Source organism: Canis lupus, chromosome 9, assembly GCF_003254725.2.
Source record: "Canis lupus dingo isolate Sandy chromosome 9, ASM325472v2, whole genome shotgun sequence".
Classification (NCBI taxonomy): Eukaryota; Metazoa; Chordata; class Mammalia; order Carnivora; family Canidae; genus Canis; species Canis lupus.
In genome coordinates, this window is record NC_064251.1 from 29,540,509 (window position 1) to 29,560,665 (window position 20,157).

A 20,157-nucleotide genomic window follows, 5' to 3' on the forward strand; every position below is an offset into this window, starting at 1 on the left:
TTTAAAAAAAAAAAAATCAGGCCACTTGACAATTTCAATTTCTTTTTTTGATGTGAGATTTTGTTTATTTATTGGACACATATTTGTTGTACCAGGCCTCATAGACAGTGCTGAGGTTAAAAGAATTAAAGCGAAATTAAAAATATTGAATATTATTACAATTAATGTATGTTAAGTTGTCACCAAAGCCAGGCAGTATACAGAAGGGCTTTGTGACTTTTAAAGTAATAAAATAGACATTTATTGAGTGTTTACATCCTAGGGAATTGCTGTGTTGTTCATATGAATATCATATATCATTCTCAAAAACACTCTATGATGTAGCTACTGCATTTTATTCCCATTTTCAAATGAGACACTAAGGCAAAGGAGAAACTAAATGACTTGCTCAGAGATGGTACGTGACAGAGTCAGGATTCCAAGCCTCTTAACCACTACACTTTTCTCTAGGTATTGTAGTATTATTATTGCCATTGTGTATTTTTGCTTTACAATCTAAAAAGCAAGTAATAGATCAAAATCCACCAGAAGAAAACACTCAAATTTTCATTGACCTACAGAGTTTACCTGTGGAAAGTTCAATCCATCTTCCCCAGGATCTACTTAACTAGTCAAGACCAAAAAAAAAAAAAAATCCTCAAGGACATTAATTTGCTACTGCTTTGCTCCACCTCATAGCTCTTTTAACATATCACAGTCACCAGGTTTTGGATAAGCTGCTGTACTAAAGGATTCAAAGGAGGAGTAAAAGGCTCAGTTTTTACCCCCTCCTTTTTTCTTTCTAATTTTGCCTTAAAGTGGTATATCTTTATTATTCTTTAATAATACTTGGTTTTAGAAATTCCTCCTGCCCCATATCTCACACTATGCTAGGTACAAGGACCACTATAATAACTATGACTTTGTAACCTGTACTAGCTAACATTTTAATATTTTTTAATTTGCCTTTGAAGTAGTTCTCACTGCAGTCTTTCAAACCCTATTATTAGACAAGTTACTTGATGATAGGGAATCTTCCTGTCTTTCACCAATATCCTTCAATGTCTTTTTCAGAGTAGGAACTTAGGAAATGTTTGTTTAAATGAATTGAAAGAAATTGACCTCCAGTAATGGCTAATAGTTCACAAAAATTACTATTATATATTCCTTAAAGTGTACTTTTGTGCAGAGGTTTGAGGATCTGGGCAGATAGTTGACAAATGTAGCCCTACATAGATTCATTCAGGTTTCTTATCATGTCTTCCTAGTCAAAAAATTTTTTTCTAATACTTTTTAATTGAATTTACATATCACAAAATGCACATATTTTAAGTGCAGAGTTCATTAAGTAAAAGCTTAACATATATATCACCTCAACTATGGTTTACAATGTTTCCATGATCCTAGAAACTTTGTGCCTCTTTATTTAGTCAATCTGCTCCCCTGACCAGAAGCATTCATTGATCCAATTTCTGTCTTCATGAATTTATTTTACCTATTGTAAACTTCACATAAATGCAATTCTACAACATGTACTCTTTTGAGTAAGACTTTCTAACTCAGCATTATAATTTTGAAATTTATTAGTGCTGCCATATGTTTCAATAGTTGTTCCTTTCACTGCTAAGTAGCATTACATTGCATTATATCACATTGAACTACAATGTGTTTATTAATTTCCAGTGTTTATGAACATTCCAGTTGTTTCCAGGTTTTCACATGATTTATAAATCTCTTCTGACGTTTCTAGTATCAATCTTTAAGGGGACATACATTATCATTTTCTCTTGGGTAGGGGCATGGGAATGGAATTGCTGAGTCATAGTGTAGTTACATGTTTCATTTTAAAGAAAAAAATATAACTGCCAAATAGTTTTTCAAAGGGTTGTAATACTTTACGCTACCATCAACAACAGATGAGAGTTCTGGTTATTTCACAGTCTCTCTAAAATTTAATATTGCCAGTTTTTGAAAACCATTTTTGTGGGTTTGTATTTCACTAATGACTAATAGCAGTGTATGTCATTTATATTATACTGGTTCTTCCCATATCTTCTTTTGTAAAGTACCCACTCAATTTTTTCCTTGATATTTGTCCATAGTATTGATTTGTAGGTGTCTTCACATATTCCCCCCATATATTCTTTGCAGATATATGTATTGCATTTTTTTTTCTTCCAGTCTGTGGCTTGCCTTTTTATTTTCTAAATAAACTTTGAAGAAGAGAAGTTTTTCATTCTGATGAATTATTATTTTTTTACACAATATATACAGCATATCAAATTACAAATTATGGGAAAATTGAAAACAAAATAATTAAAAACAAACCAAGGACAAGGCTTGTAGCTACCTGATGCTATAAGACCTGTATATGATATCAGAACTAGGACACACATTTAAGTTTCCTATAAACCAAAACAAAGAGAAAATATTAAAAAGCTCTATTAGATAAGGGAAGATACAAGGTAAGTGGAATCATTCTTGGAATTGAATCTTATAGGAAATTCCTCCCAATGGGTGGTCATAAAGGATACCGTAGCACTGTCGTAGGGAGTATTTTAACATTCTTTTAACTAAATGGAGTAACCAAGTGAACCCCCTCTCTGTTTTCTCCACTTTTTTTTTTCTTGCTTCATAAAGTCTTTGAAGGCTGGCCTCCTTGAGTTCCCTCTCCTGGACTTTCTTGCACTTTGACAGAAACCAACAAAAAAGCAAAGGCAGAGTAGAAATAGTTCAGAGTCCTGATTTACTCTCCTCCCACCATGCAGGGCCTATGGTTCCAGCAGCAACTATATTCCTTAACTTCAGGCAAGAGCTCCTGTGGTAGCCTTCTCCCATACCTATAGCTCTTCCATGGTTCTGGTAACAACATTTTCTCCCTTACTCCTCCATATCCAGTCATGTATTGCTATCCTTTGTTGGTTCTTTTAATCCTTGCCCACTATAAAGTTCCTTCCCAGGATCTCTTCCATCAAATCTTTGGAATTACCTTTTTTTTTTTTTTCCTGCCAGGAATAATAGCTAGTCTATACAGTTCCTTCTTGTAATGTCCTTCAATGTAGGAATTGAACCAGAATGCCAAGGATAATTTATCAAAAACAATTCCACAATGTTGTGCATGAATCTCTGGTTGTTTTCAATAATCCACGAATAAAATTTACACTATCTCTAAAAAAATGGATCAACTCCTGTTTTTCAGAATAAAATACTAATATTCTAAGATGTACAAGCAATGCATCAGAGGTTCAGAAACCACAGAACAAGAAAACCCTATCCAAAACACTGTTTTCTCTCAACCATATATTTGTTTTTTTTTTTAATTTTTGTGTTTTGTTACATACATGTCGAAACAGAAGCTATTTGTATATTTTCATGTTGGCACAACACTGAGGTTATCTTTTCATGTTGGTTTTTGTTGTTCTACTTCACAGAGGGTCACTGGAAATATTTGTGGGTTTACGTTATCTGGAAATTGATGAACATTTTGACGATAAATGTGCAGGATTTGAGACTCCTATGGCTAACAGATAGAAATGATTAGTTTCTTAGGAAGTCTAATAAGACTGAAAAGAGGCAAATATTCTTAAATTTCAACTACTTGAATATTTAAGTCTCATTCAGATGAGATGTGTATATTATTTATTAGAGCAATGTCTTAGAGCTGATTCAGTATATCTACAGATCTGCAGTTCAATGTGGCATTTTGGTCATTAATTTTCTCTGCCTGCTGACTCCTTCATGACACTGTTTCCTAAGGAAATCAGTCCTTTGGCCTCACCTTGGACTGGAAACCTTGATAAGAGCATGAGAACAACCTTCTTGGAGATATTGTTAGTTTGCTTGAGTATTTTTTCTGCTCATTTTCCTCCTTTTGTCTCTTAAATGAGTTTCTCATGAGTAATAGTTATGCAACTGAATATCTATCATAAAATATTGGTGTATCATTGCCAACCTCTTTTAATACTTGGATTAGTTTTCTAGGGCTGTGGTAATAAAGTATCATAAATTGAGTGTCTTAAACAATAGGAACTTATTGTCTCACAGTTCTGGAGTCTAGAAGTCCATGTTGCCTCTGAAGGCACTAGGGAAGAATGTGCTCCAGGTATCTCCGTGACTGTGATGTTTAAGTCCAATCACAGAATGTTCTTCTTATGTGTCCACATTTCCTCATTTTGTAAGGACAACAGTCATCTTAGATTAAGGGCCCACCCTATTCCATTCTGATCCTAACTAATATCTTTGCAACAACCCTATTCCTGACTTCAACACACGAATTTGGGGAGAACACAATTCAACCCCAAACATTAGTGCACTAATTAAAATAATTTTCTTTATACTATCTGTTCAGATGCCTCCTGTGCACTGTTAAAATCCTATTTGTATTTCATTTGTATTTGTTAGTTTTGAATGACTGTATTGTGATTCCTTTTTTTAAATCAATGTTCCATAATAGAAATATAATTTTAATAAGATAATTTAGAATTATTTAAATATTTGATAATAGTATCTTTTGAAAATATATGACTAGAAATAGAGATATCAGGGTTTGAGTAGCATAGAATAGTTACCTTCAACTTGCCTCAAGAAGCAATTAGCTGTATCAAGCACATTGTTTATGTACATGGTGAATCAATTTCTACTATCTTAAGTTCCTATTGAAGAATAATTTGATGCTATGGGAAGATCCAGCAAGTCTTTTAAGCCATTAGGTTACTAGAAATAATTTAATAATTCAGTGTACTAAATGGCATCTGCCAGGTTTGAAAGAGTGTCTGATATCACCCCTAAGGTGTGTTAGCTATATTCTTTTTGGAAACTACCAAGGATTTGGCTGTCTTTGAAGAAAATTTTGAACATAAATTGGAAAACACAATTCCATGATCCTTTTGATCATACTATTATAAAATTCATGATAATATGAGACTTTCTGGGAAAAATAAAGGAAAAGAGTACAAGCTATTCATTACAATCTCTTCCCTTTTGATTTATTTTAATGAGTTAGTTGAAGCAATTGTTGCCTAGTTGTTGTTGCTGTTTTACAAGCACATCTTAAAAGAATGGTCACTTTATTGACTTTGTTTTAGAAAAATGATAAATGCTCATTTGAAAAGAATCCCAGCAAATACAGAAGTGAGAGGGAAAGAAAAGAAAAAGAAAAAAAAAGAAAAGAAGAGAAAAGAAAAGAAAAGAAAAGAAAAAGAAAAGAAAAGAAAAGAAAAGAAAAAAGAAATGATAATAGGAAGGACATACATAGATAAATAAATGAAATTAATATAACACTGTGTGTATGTTAAATACACTGTAATTAAAATAAAAATAAATAAATAAGATATAGAGAAAAAGCCATTATACTTAGTGATTGATTAGATAAATTCATCATAAGAAAGAATGAATGAACTAACGAATGAAATAAAGAAAGAGCAAAGCAAAAGCCAGTGCTAAGCCCTAGACAGACATCATTTCTTTCCATTTTGGAGAGGTCAATAATTTGTCATCATAGCAATAGATGCTTACTCTCTAGTTACAGCTTTACCTCCCCCGCTTGCAGCAAATCTGCAGGCATTATCATTTGTGGGTTTGAAGCATGCCTGATTTGTTGACATCCGATATTGCTGATCATTAGATCACTCACTTTATGGTAAAGAAATAGGAGCAAAAGCTTCATTCTCATAAAAATCACTGCTATTCCCATATGCCTCATTATCCAGAAAGGGACAGCTTGATAGAATAGTAAAATGGTATGCTAAAGGATTGACCAGGGTGCCATCTTGGAGGCAAGACTCCATGAGGTTAGGATGCCATCCCACAAGATGGGATATATATTTTTATCAACAGGGCTAGAAGGTAACTTCTAAACCTGAATTCTTATTCTAGGAAGCAAGACATACAGGTGATACTGACATCATCACCACTATACCTATAATCCATTTAAGTACTTTTTTGCTTTCTATACCAACAAAGTTGTTCTGGGTGGGCTAGAAACCCTAGTCTCATGATAGAAGCACAGTTCTATTAAATTAGGAGCTAACACCTGGCCTTTTGGACTCTTTCCTGGCCATTTTAGACTATTCAAACAACAGAGATGTAGGAGTTGGGTGATTTATTCGAGTACTTTGGAGAATTTGGATGCCATCACACAATAAGAGACTATGGCTGGAATCCCAAGGAGACACTGGATTATCTGTTACTCTCCTGCCCACTAGTTCTGGACAGTGGAAAATTACAACAATCTAGATTCCAAAGACCTAGGACCTAGATTCCCCAGTTATATGGTCTGAATATTTGTGCCCCCCCCCCCATTATATGCTGAAACCTAATTCCCAATATGAATGGTGTTTGGAAGTGGGGTCTCTATGAAGTAATTAGGTCATGAGGGCAGAGCTTCATGGGTGGAATTGATGCCATTATAAAATATACCCCAGGGAGATTCCATGTCCCTTCTACCACATGAGGACACAGTGAGAACATCCCTCTATGAACCAGGAGGCAGGCCCTCAGTAGATACAGAATCTGCTGGCACCCTGATCTTGGATGTCCCAGACTCCAGAATTGTGAGAAATACATTTCTGATGTTATTAAGCCACCCAGCTTGTGCTATTTTGTTAAAACAGCATAAACAGACTAAGGCAACAGTATTGAAAATCTGGTCAAGAATCTGTCTAGCAGGGATGCTATCAGAGTAGCATGGGAAGTAGTAGGGAAGCCATGAAATGGGTGATTGGAGAAGGAAAGCTGATGATCAAATTAAGCCCTGGCAACAGATAATAGACGAGATACAGAAGTCAGGACTGTAATAGCTATATTTTAGGTTAATATTTTTGCTTCTCTCTTTGCTCAATTATTTAAAAGGCACTAATAATGAGAAAAGACTTTTAGTTTCTATTGGAACTATGAAAGAATTGACACCATTCTGTGATAATAAATGATGAGACTTTGGCTACTCTTATCCGGACAAAAGACAAGAGTAGATGCTAAAGTCAAACAGATGGACTGAGATGGACATTTTCTGTCGGTCTTTCCAGACCCTGTCTTCTCCACTCTTTTTTGGTCCTGGAAGGCTCATTTGTCTGGACAGTATCAATGAGCTTCCTTCACTCTGCTTCCATGTTGGTTCAGCCAACAGAAAACAGCAGCAGAATCTCAAGGGGAGTAGACATGCAAGGTTAGGACCTATACTTCTAACTTTCTGATAGAAAGGTTGTGTCCCTCTTCTGAAAGCCACACTCCTATCAGGCAGCCATCCTTTGCGATACTCCTTCCCTCTTCTTACCCCTTTAGGTCATGAGGGGCAATATCTTCCCCTTTTCTTCTCCTCTCCATGGCTAGCCCCTATCCTTGTGGGCTTTCCCTAACTTTGCTCATATTTTTGTAAATAATGTCTTTTTTAAAAGATTTTATTTATTTATGAGAGAGAGAGAGACAGGCAGAGACACAGGCAGAGGGAGAAACAAGCTTTCTGAGGAGAGCCTGATGTGGAACTCGATCCCAGGACCCCAGGATCACACCCTGAGCCAAAGGCAGACGCTCAACTGCTGAGCCACCCAAGAATCCTGTAAATAATGTCTTTTATTAAATTCTTCTCAATTACCTTCATTCTACCACGCCTTCTGTTTCTTGCCAGGATCCCCCCACAGATGCAATATGTGAGTTATGAAAGACCTGAAATTTCATCTTTCCTGTCTGTTCTCTTTGCATTTCTAACATAATCTGTCTAGGAAGAAAGGTTTGTGCATTTGTGTTATGTTTACATGGCAAACAGAATATTTATGTCCCATTTATATTTGAGAGTACTTGTCTTCTATATAATTCTGTAAATACAAATAAGAAATAAGGGAGTGGTTTTCAGAATAAATCCCATTGGCAAATATTTATTAGACATGAACATGTAGATGTGCTGTACAAGGATGCTATTCAATATGCAGGAACAATAGGAGTCACTGTCAGAATTCTTGGGTTCAAATTCTAAGATTTCCTTTTTTTCTTTCCATTTTATTTTATTTTATTTTTTATTAATTTTTTGTTGTTGTTGGCAGAAGAAACCAGAGGCTGCCTTTGGCAAATACTGTTGGAAATAATGTTCTTGGGATGCCTGGGTAACTGAGTGTTTGAGCATCTGCCTTTTGCTCGGGGCGTGATCCTGGAGTCCTAGGATCGAGTCCCACATCAGGCTCCCTGCATGAAGCCTGCTTCTCCCTCTGCCTGTGTCTCTGCCTCTCTCTGTGTGTCTGTCATAAATAAATAAATAAAATCTTAAAAAAAAAAAAGAAAATAATGTTCTTGCATTACGGCAGGAAGGAAATCAATGTCCAATTCACACATTTTATTCAGAGCCCAACCAGATATTTTCTTATAGTTCTGAAGGGCTTGTAAAACCACAGTAACTCTGCCACCATTACTTTACTACGTCAGTTCATGGCTCCCATACTGCTTATGATTCATGTGTCTCCAATGAAAAACCAATACTGTGCTAAATACAGTTTAGCCTGTTTTTGTTTTCATATACGTTAATAGTGTTAAAAGATAAACTGGGGCATATTTAAAATTTTAAGCAAAAATTAATTCAGATCAGGCAACATCCAATCTAGTAGACAGAAAAGAAGTTCAAGTTGCTGAACAAAATGTAATATGTTTATAGGCAGAAAGGAACAGGAACAAGGAAGTTATACTAAGCAAAAAAGTGGGTTGGTTGTTGCAAGATTTCTTCCCTTTAAGGGATGGTAAGGACCTATTAGGCAGATTACCTAACTAGTGCTGATCAGGGATTATTTATCATCTATCTATCTATCTATCTATCTATCTATCTATCTACCTATCATCTATTTATTTATCTATCCATTTATTTATCTGGAGAGAGAGAGAACAGGCAGAGGGAGACTTTTGTTTTGTTTTTAAATATTTTATTTATTTGAGAGAGAGAGGGGAAATGAGTGGTGGGAGGGGCAGAGGGGAGAGGTAGAGGGACAAGCAAGGTCCTTCCTGAGCAAGGAAACTGCTCAGGTCTCAATCCTTAAACCCAGGGAGGAACCTTGAATCCCAGGACCCCAGAACCATGACCTGAGCTGAAGGCAGATGCTTAACCAACTGACCCACCCAGGCACCCCATTGCTGACTGGTTTAAGATTTCATTTCTGAGAGAGACATAACTGTAATTAAGTTCAGTCTGTTTGGTGACATAGGGCTCAGCAGAAGCCATTCCATTTTAGGCCTGTTGTTTGTTGTTGTTGTTGTCTTATTTTTAACAATACCTCTCCCCGTTTTGATCAGACTCTCAGCCTGAGACTTGTAATAAAAAGTTTAAGTTATCACTACTCCCTGCTATCACTCTGGAGTTTTCATAGTTTTTGCTGAATCTCTGCATGGTATTAACAGGTCATGAGATCAGGTTCACATTCTTTAATGTGATCATTGTTTTTGTTCCTTTTCTGATGTTCTATTCTTAGGGAAATCATTTGCTTGGTGGTTAGTGGTAGAAACGTGCACTTTTTTTCCCCTTTCAAACATGCATTTAAGACTTCTGAGTGAAAACAATATGCCAAGAGACCAGTATGATAATTGAAAGAGGGAAAATTTCCAGTGACTGTACTTCAGAGCCATGGTCTCTATGACCCAAACCAATCAGAATAAATTAGTCAAAAAAAGACCCATTTGAAGGAGTCGCTCTTGTTTTTTTTTCTAAAGATTTTATTTATTTATTCATGAGACACACAGAGAGAAAGGCAGAGATACAGGCAGAGGGAGGAATAGGCTCCCTGTGGGGAACCTGATGTGGGAGTGGATCCCAGGACCCTGGGATCAGGACCTGAGCTAAAGACAGATGCTCAACCACTGAGCCACACAGACATTCCGAAGGAGTCACTCTTTTAAGCTGACTTGTTCAGTGATCTTATGTAGCCGAGTCTCAGCTTTACTAAGTGTTAATCGAAGTGCAACAAGTGGTGCTGACCATAGCACAGACGTCTTTTTGCTCAGCAAAAATAATAATCAAGGGCTATCATCAAGAACCACTTGGATAGGTTTAGAGATCTTCCTTGGGCTATTGCTTTAGCAGCAGATTCTGAAATATCTTTAAGAGTTAAGGGCAGGTTCCTAATCATAGCTTCATTTGCACTTACTCCTAGGCATCTGCCAAAAAGAAGCACATTTTGAGTCACAAATATCTCCTGGTGATTGCCGTTTGAGTCTGTGGCTTGGGAATAAAAAGGTGATAGCCATGGAGGCCAATATAATGTAAGGGTCTGTAGACTACACAGTTTTATTCTTATTTTCCCTGCCTTGTATCCCCTTCTTTGTAGAGAGCCCAGATGCAAAGTTCTCCAAGTTTGGGGTTGTTAGCCAAAGAAATGGACCCCAGGGTTAAGTAGTTCCAACATGATAGAGAGAAGGCTGAGTTTGTTCCAAAGAAACTGAGGCATTGGAAATTCTGGAGATGTTTGTGATGGGCAGAGCTATATCTCAAAGTCATTTGGACGTAGGATTACACACACACACACACACACACACACACACTCCCCTTGCGATGGCCTGCTATGTCCCGGGACGGAGAAAAGCAAAAGATAGACAAGAGAATCATAAATACCTGCATGGTGTAAGAATTAGCAAAAGGATAGTCAGAAAGGGAAGGAGGAATGGAAAAAAATGTTTTGATCTGACATCTTGGGAAAAGCAATCTGCCTCAATGGGAGCTAGTTCTCTTCCTAGCCAATTTGATTTTGAGGTCTCCGGCATTGGCACAGGACCAGATGTCAAGTGGAGCCTTCTTCAGTTGTGAAATATCCATCCAAGTTTTGACACTTTGTAATTTGGCAACAACAGTGTTGGTATAATGTTATCAGTTATAATTCCAGTTATTATCTTAAAATGTTATGTGTCAGAAAAATACCATATTTACTTGTCAATTCCATTATAATGAATTCTCATGAGATCTTTAAGAATGGGCCTTTTAAAGTCTTTCATTATTTACAGGCAGTGTTTTACTCTGATGCTTTTACAAAAGTAATTTTCATAAAAAGCACCCAAGTACTCTTGACATTGATATGGCTGGATTAGCTGCTATTTGATTTGAATCAATTTTTGCTCAAACTCTTAAAGACTTTTAATGTGCCTCAGTTTATCTGTTAATCTAATACATATGAAAATAAAAATAGGCTAAACTATATTTAGCACAATATTGATTTTTTTTGTTGGAGACAAACAACTCAAACAAGCAGTATGAGGGCCATGAACTTTTATAGCTCTTTGCTTACTTAAGAAAACCCAATATTCTGGGGGATCCCTGGGTGGCTCAGCAGTTTAGTTCCTGCCTTCGGCCCAGGGTGTCATCCTGGAGTGCTGCGTAGTGCTCCCTGCATGGAGCCTGCTTCTCCCTCTGCCTGTGTCTCTGCCTCTCTTTCTCTCTCTCTCTCTCTCTCTCTCTCTCTCTGTGCCTCTCATGAATAAACAAATAAAATCTTAAGAAAAAAAAAGAAAACCCAGTATTCTCAGTATTAAAAGAGCGAGGTTTTGTTCACACCTATGTAACCTTCTGTATTTGCCTTTAACATCTTCTATAACCATTTTCATTAAGTAGTTAATTATTATTTCATAATGATCAGTAATCCTATTTATTCAAATATTCAAACCTTTTGATGTTCTAAAAAACAAATTCTAAATAGAGTCTGACAGGAGATCCTAGAGTATGAGTCTTTCCCTGTCTGACTTATTTCACTTAGCATATCTTCAGCATCCATCCACATTGTTGCAAATTGTAAGACCTCCTTGTATTTTTTAAGAATGAATAATATTATTATATTATTATAATAATATTATAATATATAATTATATAATTAATATTATATTAATAATATCTATTTTATGTATACACACACTCCACAACTCCTTTATCCATTCATCCATCAATGGACATGTAGGCTGTTTCCATATTTTGTCTATTGAAAATAATGCTGCTATGAACTGGAGACTGCAGATATATTTTTTAAAAGATTTATTTATTAGAAAGAGAGAGCAAGTGGGGGGAGGGCAGGAGAGGGAGAGAGAGAGAGAGAATATCAAGTAGACTCCCTGCTAAGTGTGGAGCCTGATGTGGGGCTCGATCTCATAACCCTGAGATCATGACCTGGGCTGAAACCAAGTCAGCCGCTCAACCAACTGAGCCACCCAGGTGCCCCTCATTGTGGTTTTAATTTGCATTTTCCTAATGATTAGTGATGTTAAGCATCTTTTCACATATCTATTGGCCTTTCATATATCTTCTTTGGAGAAATGTCAGATCCGTTGCCGATTCTTAAAATTGGGTTATTTGGTTTTTTTGCTAGGGTTTTAGGAGTTCTTTATGTATTTTGGACATTTATTCTTATTAGATATATGGTTGGCAATCTCCACCTCCTCCCCCATTCCATAGCTTGTTTCCTCATCTTGTTGATGGCTCTTTTTGCTGCAGAAGCTTTTTAGTTTGATGTGGTACCACTTGTTTATCTTCACTTTTGTAGCTCATGCTTTAGGTGTTCTATATTTCTGGGAGTATACATGTTTAGTTTTCTTTAAGCCATTATATAGAGCTATTTATGTATGAATTTTGGCAATTCAACCCAGAGGTAGAAAAAACTGCATATTATAACATGCATATCTAAATATACATGAATATACAGATACAGAAACTTTATAGTTTTTATTTGAATATTTTAGCCAAAAGACAGGTATAATAATGCCAAACTCACTACTTTATGAAAGAATAGTGGGATGTAAATTGTGTTTCTGGAAGATGGAATAAGTTAAATTTGCCTGATCAGATGGAATTTTTTTTTTTTTTAAACTAATGTTTGTGAAAGAGACCTGTAAGATTTTTAAAAGGCCTAGTTTCAAAATAGTCTCTCTCTTTCTCTTTTCCCTCTGATAAGAACCACCCTGATTCCTGGAGAACACCAGGTAGATAGAATACTTACATCTCAAAAGCACAGCGGGAGAAGGCAAGTTCCACCAAGAAGGACTTTTGTTCCCTAAATCCAGATGTTTTACAATATCTGCAAGCTGTTTGAAATGAATAGAGAAGGTTTGGGGATTGGTAAAAAAAAAAAAAAAAATAGGTGGGCTTTGAATTATTTCTAGGATCCCATTTCTATTCTTGGAAAAACTAGATTTGTAAGACAAATACAGTTGTTTCTAATTCCTCGAAAAGAATTGGGTTGCAACCTGCATGGTATCAAATGACTTCTCCACTGATCCACTATATTGTCTTCAGTCTGCTTCTTTATATTAGGAAGAAGATCTTAAATAAAGACGGAAATCAAAAGATTCCTATGTTTTAGACTTAGAGCTTTGTGTCCTTGGAATGTTTTAGCAAATCCTCACCAAGGTTTCGAATGTTTTCCTTTATCTCTAGGCACATAGTCCATTTCTAGATTAGGGACAGAAAAAGTTCCCATCAAGCTCTATCAGCTTCCCATGTGGCCAACTTCTGACCATGGAACACTTTAAAAAGAAATCTTTTCAAGTATCTTCTCGGGTTTCAGCCAGGACAAACAGCAAATATTCCTGGCGGCACTGCACAACCCCCCCCCCCCCCCCCCCCCCCCGCAAATGCATGGAGGCAAAAGACACCGCCCTCCCACTTTCAAAGATAAAACCACAAGATGGACTTTGGCAAGTCCTTTGAGAGCTGGCAACACGCACAGGACCCCAGCCAGAAGGAGCATAATCCACATTCCTGCCCGCCGGGAGCTCGCCCCAGATGGGGCGCCTCCCACCTCTCTGGATGGTCATCTTTTGGGGGCCTCTCCATCTGTGACCAAGACACGTTCTAAGGGGAACCCTGGGTGGCTCAGCGGTTTAGCGCCTGCCTTTGGCCCAGGGCGTGATCCTGGAGACCCGGGATCGAGTCCCACGTCGGGCTCCCGGTGCATGGAGCCTGCTTCTCCCTCTGCCTGTGTCTCTGCCTCTCTCTCGCTCTCTGTGACTATCATAAAAAAAAAAAAAAAAAAAAAAAAAAAAAGACACGTTCTAAGGACACAAAATGAGCCAAACAACAAAGCAACGGTTGTCTCCGGGAGGGCAAGGATGGGCAACCAGTGGGTACCCCAAAGCAAAGGGCGTCATAATTCAAAGATCCAAGTCTTGCCAATGTTTTTGTCTGACAGTCTGAGTTTGCAAAGAAGGAGGACATGTGAAATTTTACCTTTCCTTTCTTGCCCGGAGACTACAGGCAGAGAGATCAAGGTGGGAGGGAGAGCTGACTTCGGGAAGAATTCTTTCCTCCCCGAGGCTTCTGTGTCTTCTCAGGATCCCGCCTGCAGGCACTGGAGTGAGTAGGGAGCCCCGGTAGGCCTTATCCCGGCCACCGGGAACCACAGAAGAGGAAAATTAATTCTTCCTTTATTCTTTATGGCGAGAGCGCTTGGCGGAGACCTCGTTTACTCCAGGGCATCTCATAAATGAAGAAGTTTGTGCAGGTGAAAAGTTCTCCACGGTGGCCACGGCAATTCAAGATTACCTTTGGTAAGGCTGGCCTGCTTGTTCAGGCTTGCAATAAAATTGTATTCACCGGATGCCTCACGCCGGTGCCGGTCCAGCGTAAGGCAGACCCAACCCAGCCGGGACCCACCCCTTCCTGGTTTCCGAGTGGACCCAGAACGACGGACTCCATACGGTTTCTACGTCGGACCCGGTCCAGCCCCACATCCGGTCTGGTTTCTCAGTCAGACCAAGACTTCCGGTTTCTCCGTCTGAGGCTGGGCGACCTCGACTTCCTGAGTTTGAACGCGACCCAGTCAGACCGCAGACCCAGCGGGTCTCTAAATTGGACCCAGTCCAACTGCAGACCCGGTCTGGTTTCTCAGTCGGACCAAGACTTCCGGTTTCCACGTCAGAGGCCGTGTGACCTTGACTCCCCGGGTTTCTGAGTCGGGCCCGGTCTGACCCGAGACCCAGTGGGTGTCTAAGTCACACCCGGTTCCGAAAAGGCAAATGGCCAGAGTCTGAAAGCGCCTCCCACGGAGCTGCGGAGCCAGGATCCCAGCGCGACTCCCACCCCGGAGGCAGCAGGAAAGCTGCGGGCTCAGGGGGCGCCCCAGGTCGGTGCGGCCCAGGTCGGTGCCCTGGTGACCCCTGCCCCTGGCGGCTGCGTTGGGTATTGCAAGGTTACGCTCCTCTCAGGGTGGTCAGGGGTCTTCTCCAGCAGATGACCTAACTAGGGCTCAGCAGGCAATTTCTGATTGACTGGCCTAAGATTTCATTTCTGGGGAGCCATAACTGCCTTTAAGTCTTGGTTTGCTGATGTTAGGGCTTAACCAAAGCAGCCCTGCTTTGGGCCTGTTGTTTTGTTTTAAACGACAGATCAGCTCATAGGTTTTAGTATACAGGGGAAATACAGAATTTCTTTCTTTTTTTTTTTAAGATCTAATTTATTTATTTATTTATGAGACACACAGTGAGAGAGGCAGAGACACAGGCAGAGGCAGAAATAGGCTCCATGCAGGGAGCCCGATGTGGGACTGGATCCCAGGACTCCAGGGTGACGCCCTGGGCTAAACTGCTGAGCCGCTGAGTCACCCAGGGATCCCCCAAAATACAGAATTCCTGGCTTTATATATAGCATTGTATTTTTCTGGATTTAATCCACATTCAAGTTTAACTTCTAAACACACACGATTGACATTCCGCACAGGCAAAACATCTCTACATCCTTAATGCCTGCTGCAGTTCTTGGTAAAGAGTAGGGACTCTGTAAATGTTTACTGAATTTCAGGGTTAAGTGTTTTTTTTTGTTTGTTTGTTTTTGTTTTTGTTTTTTATGATGGCCCGTATATGCCCATATTTTAAAAGTCCTATTTATTTTAAATAAATTTGAAATTTGATAAGATAGATCAAGCAGCGAGCAACAAGTCTAAGCAATCAAACTGAGCCTCCTTGCATAAGCTTGCAGAATCAGAATGTAAGTAAGAGTGTCAGGAATGGCTTGTAAATGTGTAAATCTTAAAACTAAGAGGACCTGCATTCAGATCTCCTCCTTTCTATTGGTATATAGCTATGAGCTCTGCCCTTGAAGCCAGGCAACTGATACTCTGATTGCTTTTCAAATTGAAAGCCTCACCTGCTGTTTGCAAACGTGTTCTCTTCTCTTTTGCCCCGTTATTGAACAAACAGGCATTGATTTCTATCTTCTTTTTTTTTTAAAGCAACAACATCCCACAGATATTAGATACAACCTTGCCTGCTTAGTGGAGGGTTTAAATGAGAGTCATTTTAAAAAAAAAGAAAGAAGAAAAGAAAAAGAAAGAAAGAAAGAAAGAAAGAAAAAGAGAAAGAAGAAAGAAAGAAAGAAGAAAGAAAGAAAGAAAGAAAGAAGAAAGAAAGAAAGAAAGAAAGAAAGAAAGAAAAGAAAAAAAAAAAGCCTACAAAACTAATTCCTGCACACTCCGTTGGTAGATTCCTGTTACGAAAATAATGAATCTGGTGTGACAGATGGAATAGGTTTAACTCACTAATTATTAATACACAGCTTCCTAGGGAGGAAAATATGTTGGAAGGTATTTATGACAGTATTACAGTGGAAGCAGTGAGGCAAACAGACATATCAAAGGTGGCTGATGATACCTACACTTAGTAAGCAAAGCTGAACTCTTCTTTGGGATGAAGATCAGCACTTACGTAGGAAATGTGTAAAAGGAAAGAAAAAGAAACTTGACATCACTGTCAAAAACAGAGCAGATCATGCTTATGGTGCTGAGCACTAGTGAGCCACATATTAAGTGGTATGTTACTAGTATCTATTTCAAAATATGTGTCTCACTTGAATTGTTATTGTACTGTACATATTTATTTATTTTAAAGTACTCTTTGCATATGAATTTAGAAATAAGTGCATGGAAAGGGAATAAAAGTTGAGAGATTGAAAGACAAATTGATGACAACAGGAAAGACACTACCTCAAAATTCTCTGAATTTATTAAATATTTCTTGATTCATTCATCTACTCACTGATACATTAAATCAATGACACGTTTATTGATTTATACCTTGTACTTTTCCTTGAGTATTATGTTTCTAGTTGTTCTGCGTAAGCAGCTCTGATAACTTTACAGGTATACAGATATGAATAAATCATTACAGGGGTATATTTATTCATGACTAATACCAATATGCAAGAAAATTATATGCTCATGGTTAAACAAACAAAAATACCACACAAAATTTGTAGACAGGACTTGATTTTATTACAAAGCTATCGCCAGCAGAAGGGGAGAGAGCGCAGACCAAATCTCAACACCCAGGAATCCCTAACTCTGTGGGAGATTATAGATCATCTATGTTTGCTAATTGGCTTTACCGAAAGGAAAAGTAAATTTCCTCATTTTTCACATATCTTCATGATCAGAGGTGGTGACAACTTGGGGCAACTTATATGACCTCTCCACAGAAACTGAGAAACAGGAGCACTATATTCTTTGATATTTCAAAGAAATGGTTCCCAAGTTCTTGAACAAGACATTCTGGGGTTGTAAAACTGGCAAGAAAGTTTCTAAAAATGTTTATATTTCAAAGGGATAGAGAAATGATTTGTAATCACAAGTTTGTAAAATAAATGCTCTAGGAAAAGGAAGGTCAGGAGCTTATAGTTCGGAAGAAGTCAGTCAAACTGAGGGAGATGTCAAGACTGTCCTGGTTACCATACAGTCTGTCCAGCTTTGATGCCAAAACATTAAGTGTTCTATCTGATGCAAAATGCAACATGAGGCATGGTTTTGACTGTAAGTCATAATCTTCATTGACCAAAACAACTGCTTGTTTTGGAATATAGCAGCAAGCCACTGACAAACAGTATCTTGCAAAAAAACAAATACAATTAGAAAGAAGGAGAAGGGAATAGCATTTGTTGAGATTTTTCACGTTCCAGGCCCTGCACTATGTGCTGTGTATGCGTTAACACTAACCCTGGTGTGTTGGTAATTGTGTGTGTTTAACAGATTGGGACAGTGAGGTTCTCGTGGGGTTTGCCTGATGTCTCAAAGTAGAATAGTTGTCAGAGTTGATATTTGGGTTTAATTTTGTCTGGTTTCCAAACACCATAAAGCATTTAATGATTCTACCTTTTAAAAGCATAGAGTTGCAGACTGAGAAATGAACAGTTTCAGTTGGATAGGAATTGACAGGATTGACAGAATCTTGAGAGTGAGGATGAGAGAAGGTAGCCTTATCCTGTAGCTCTTGTGAGTGGTAAAGATAGCTGGCATTTCTATTCCACCTCACATTAAATTCTTCTAGGAAATTAATCCATCCCTGTTTCTACTGTATGTGATTAAGCATCAGAGAGATGAATGTTTTTTAAAAGAAAAATAAGTTCATGGTATTGTATTCCAGATACTTTGGCAAAAGATTTTACATTAATGGATTGTACTCAACGAGATTTCCAAACAGTTGGGTATGTCCACATGATGTTATACTCTAGGAGAAACAGGTCATTGAGGAGTCTGAGGAAATGGACATACAGGCCAACTGTGCATTTTCCTGGAAATAGAATGGCTTCAACACCCCAGGGACCTGTTTTTCAGGTCTGCCTTCTTTCCTTTCTTCCTTCCCACGTGGCAACAGTATATACAGTCATGAATTCTCTGCTTTCTACTTGTCATCAGTGAATGTTGTGGCTTCACATTAACAGAACTTTGGAGAAGAAGCAGAAACCTCAGTCCAGTATTACATAATCCTAGATTTTCACGATATATTCTGATAATTAGCTTATTTTTATCTAAAAGTTTGGTATTGCAGAATATATATATATATGTATATAGACTATATATCTGTAGACATGTATATATATATAGAGAGACATATGTATATGATGGGGGAGAGGCTGAGTGAGAGAGAGAGAAACTGAGAGAGATTATAGATATTTATCAGTCCTCCTGAGAAAACTCTTGAAAATACCAGACAAAGAATAGTAAACTTCTACCACACCAGAGAATATTTTAAAGTTTTTCTTTCCTTAAAAATAAAGGTCTTAAAAATGCATTTATTGAAATATAAACCAGTAGAGAAAGTCATGCAAATCTTAAATGTAGAGGCCAAGAAGCTGTCACAAAGTCAATAAATCTTACAGACAGTAGTCAGGCCAAGTGTTTACAGCATCCCAGATCTCCCACTGTGTCCTCTTTCAGTCAGAATCCCTGCCTTGGTACACTAGGCAACCCTGATTTCCTGTATCCCATATGAGTTTCAGTTCCTGTGAAAGCCAGTCTAGTTTCAGTACGTCTTTACTCCTGGTGTGTAAACTTTTGGTTCTTAACCCACTAGGGTCCTGGGGTAATGGGTCTGAGCGTCTTTTTTTTTTAAGATTTTTAAAAATTTATTCATGAGGGACAGAGAGAGAGAGAGAGAGAGAGGCAGAGACATAGGGAGAGGGAGAAGCAGCCTCCCTGTGGATGTGGGACTCAATCCCCAGATCCTAGGATCACACCTGAGTCGAAGGCAGACGTTCAACTACTGAGCCATCCAGGCATCCCTGAGCTTGTTTTCATACCCCAAAGGTCTGTCTACAACTCTACTCAACTTCTCAGCTGTTTGTTTAGCTGCCTCTTCCAGATGTCCTAGAAGAAAAGTAGCTCCAAATACTGGGCTTTTTCCCCCTTGTCTCTAGTATCTTTTCCAGTCATTCCTCATTGTCTTATTACCACTCTGATGCTTTTGAGCAGAGTGTTTAAATTCAAATTTTCTTTTTGTTTTCAGTGCGCAGGTGGGCACAAGCTACTTATTTTACCATTACCAGCAGCAGAACTCCCTTTCACAGACATTTATGCCACCCTCATAACACCATTTGACATTGGAATAGGATATTTGTGTATGTCTGTGTGTGTGCCAACAAGGAAATAGATTTAGAAAGGTTAAGCAATTTTTCCAACATTATATGCCTAGTAAATAGATGTCCTAGTCTTTCGCTCTATACACATGACTTTAATTTGCCTCTGAGAAGGGCATTCAAGAGTTTGAAAATACACTGGCTTCTAGTCACTCTCACAGGGCAGTCTTCATGTTAACATACCTTATTGGCACTTTACAAATAAAACCCCTTGAAATCTGAGCAGGATATAATCATTCATTACTAACTTTTGTCTCTGTAACACAGATTTAGTTTCAGCAAAACCTTTCGATTATAGATTATTTTCAAGCATCCTTTAATTGAATTGGGGGTATGGC

At 38.2% G+C, this 20,157-nt stretch overlaps 1 long non-coding RNA gene across 1 annotated transcript in view; it reads right to left on the minus strand.

Annotated features, from left to right (window-relative positions):
- Window positions 1–15,050, minus strand: part of LOC112655493 (uncharacterized) — a 72,109-nt gene extending 57,059 nt beyond the window's left edge. The window contains exons 1-2 of the long non-coding RNA XR_007412916.1: window positions 14,147–15,050; window positions 12,918–13,002 (exon numbers count right to left, since the gene is read on the minus strand). This is a non-coding gene — a long non-coding RNA (uncharacterized LOC112655493). The remainder of the gene's footprint in view (window positions 1–12,917; window positions 13,003–14,146) is intronic.
- Window positions 15,051–20,157: the final 5,107 nt, after the last annotated feature.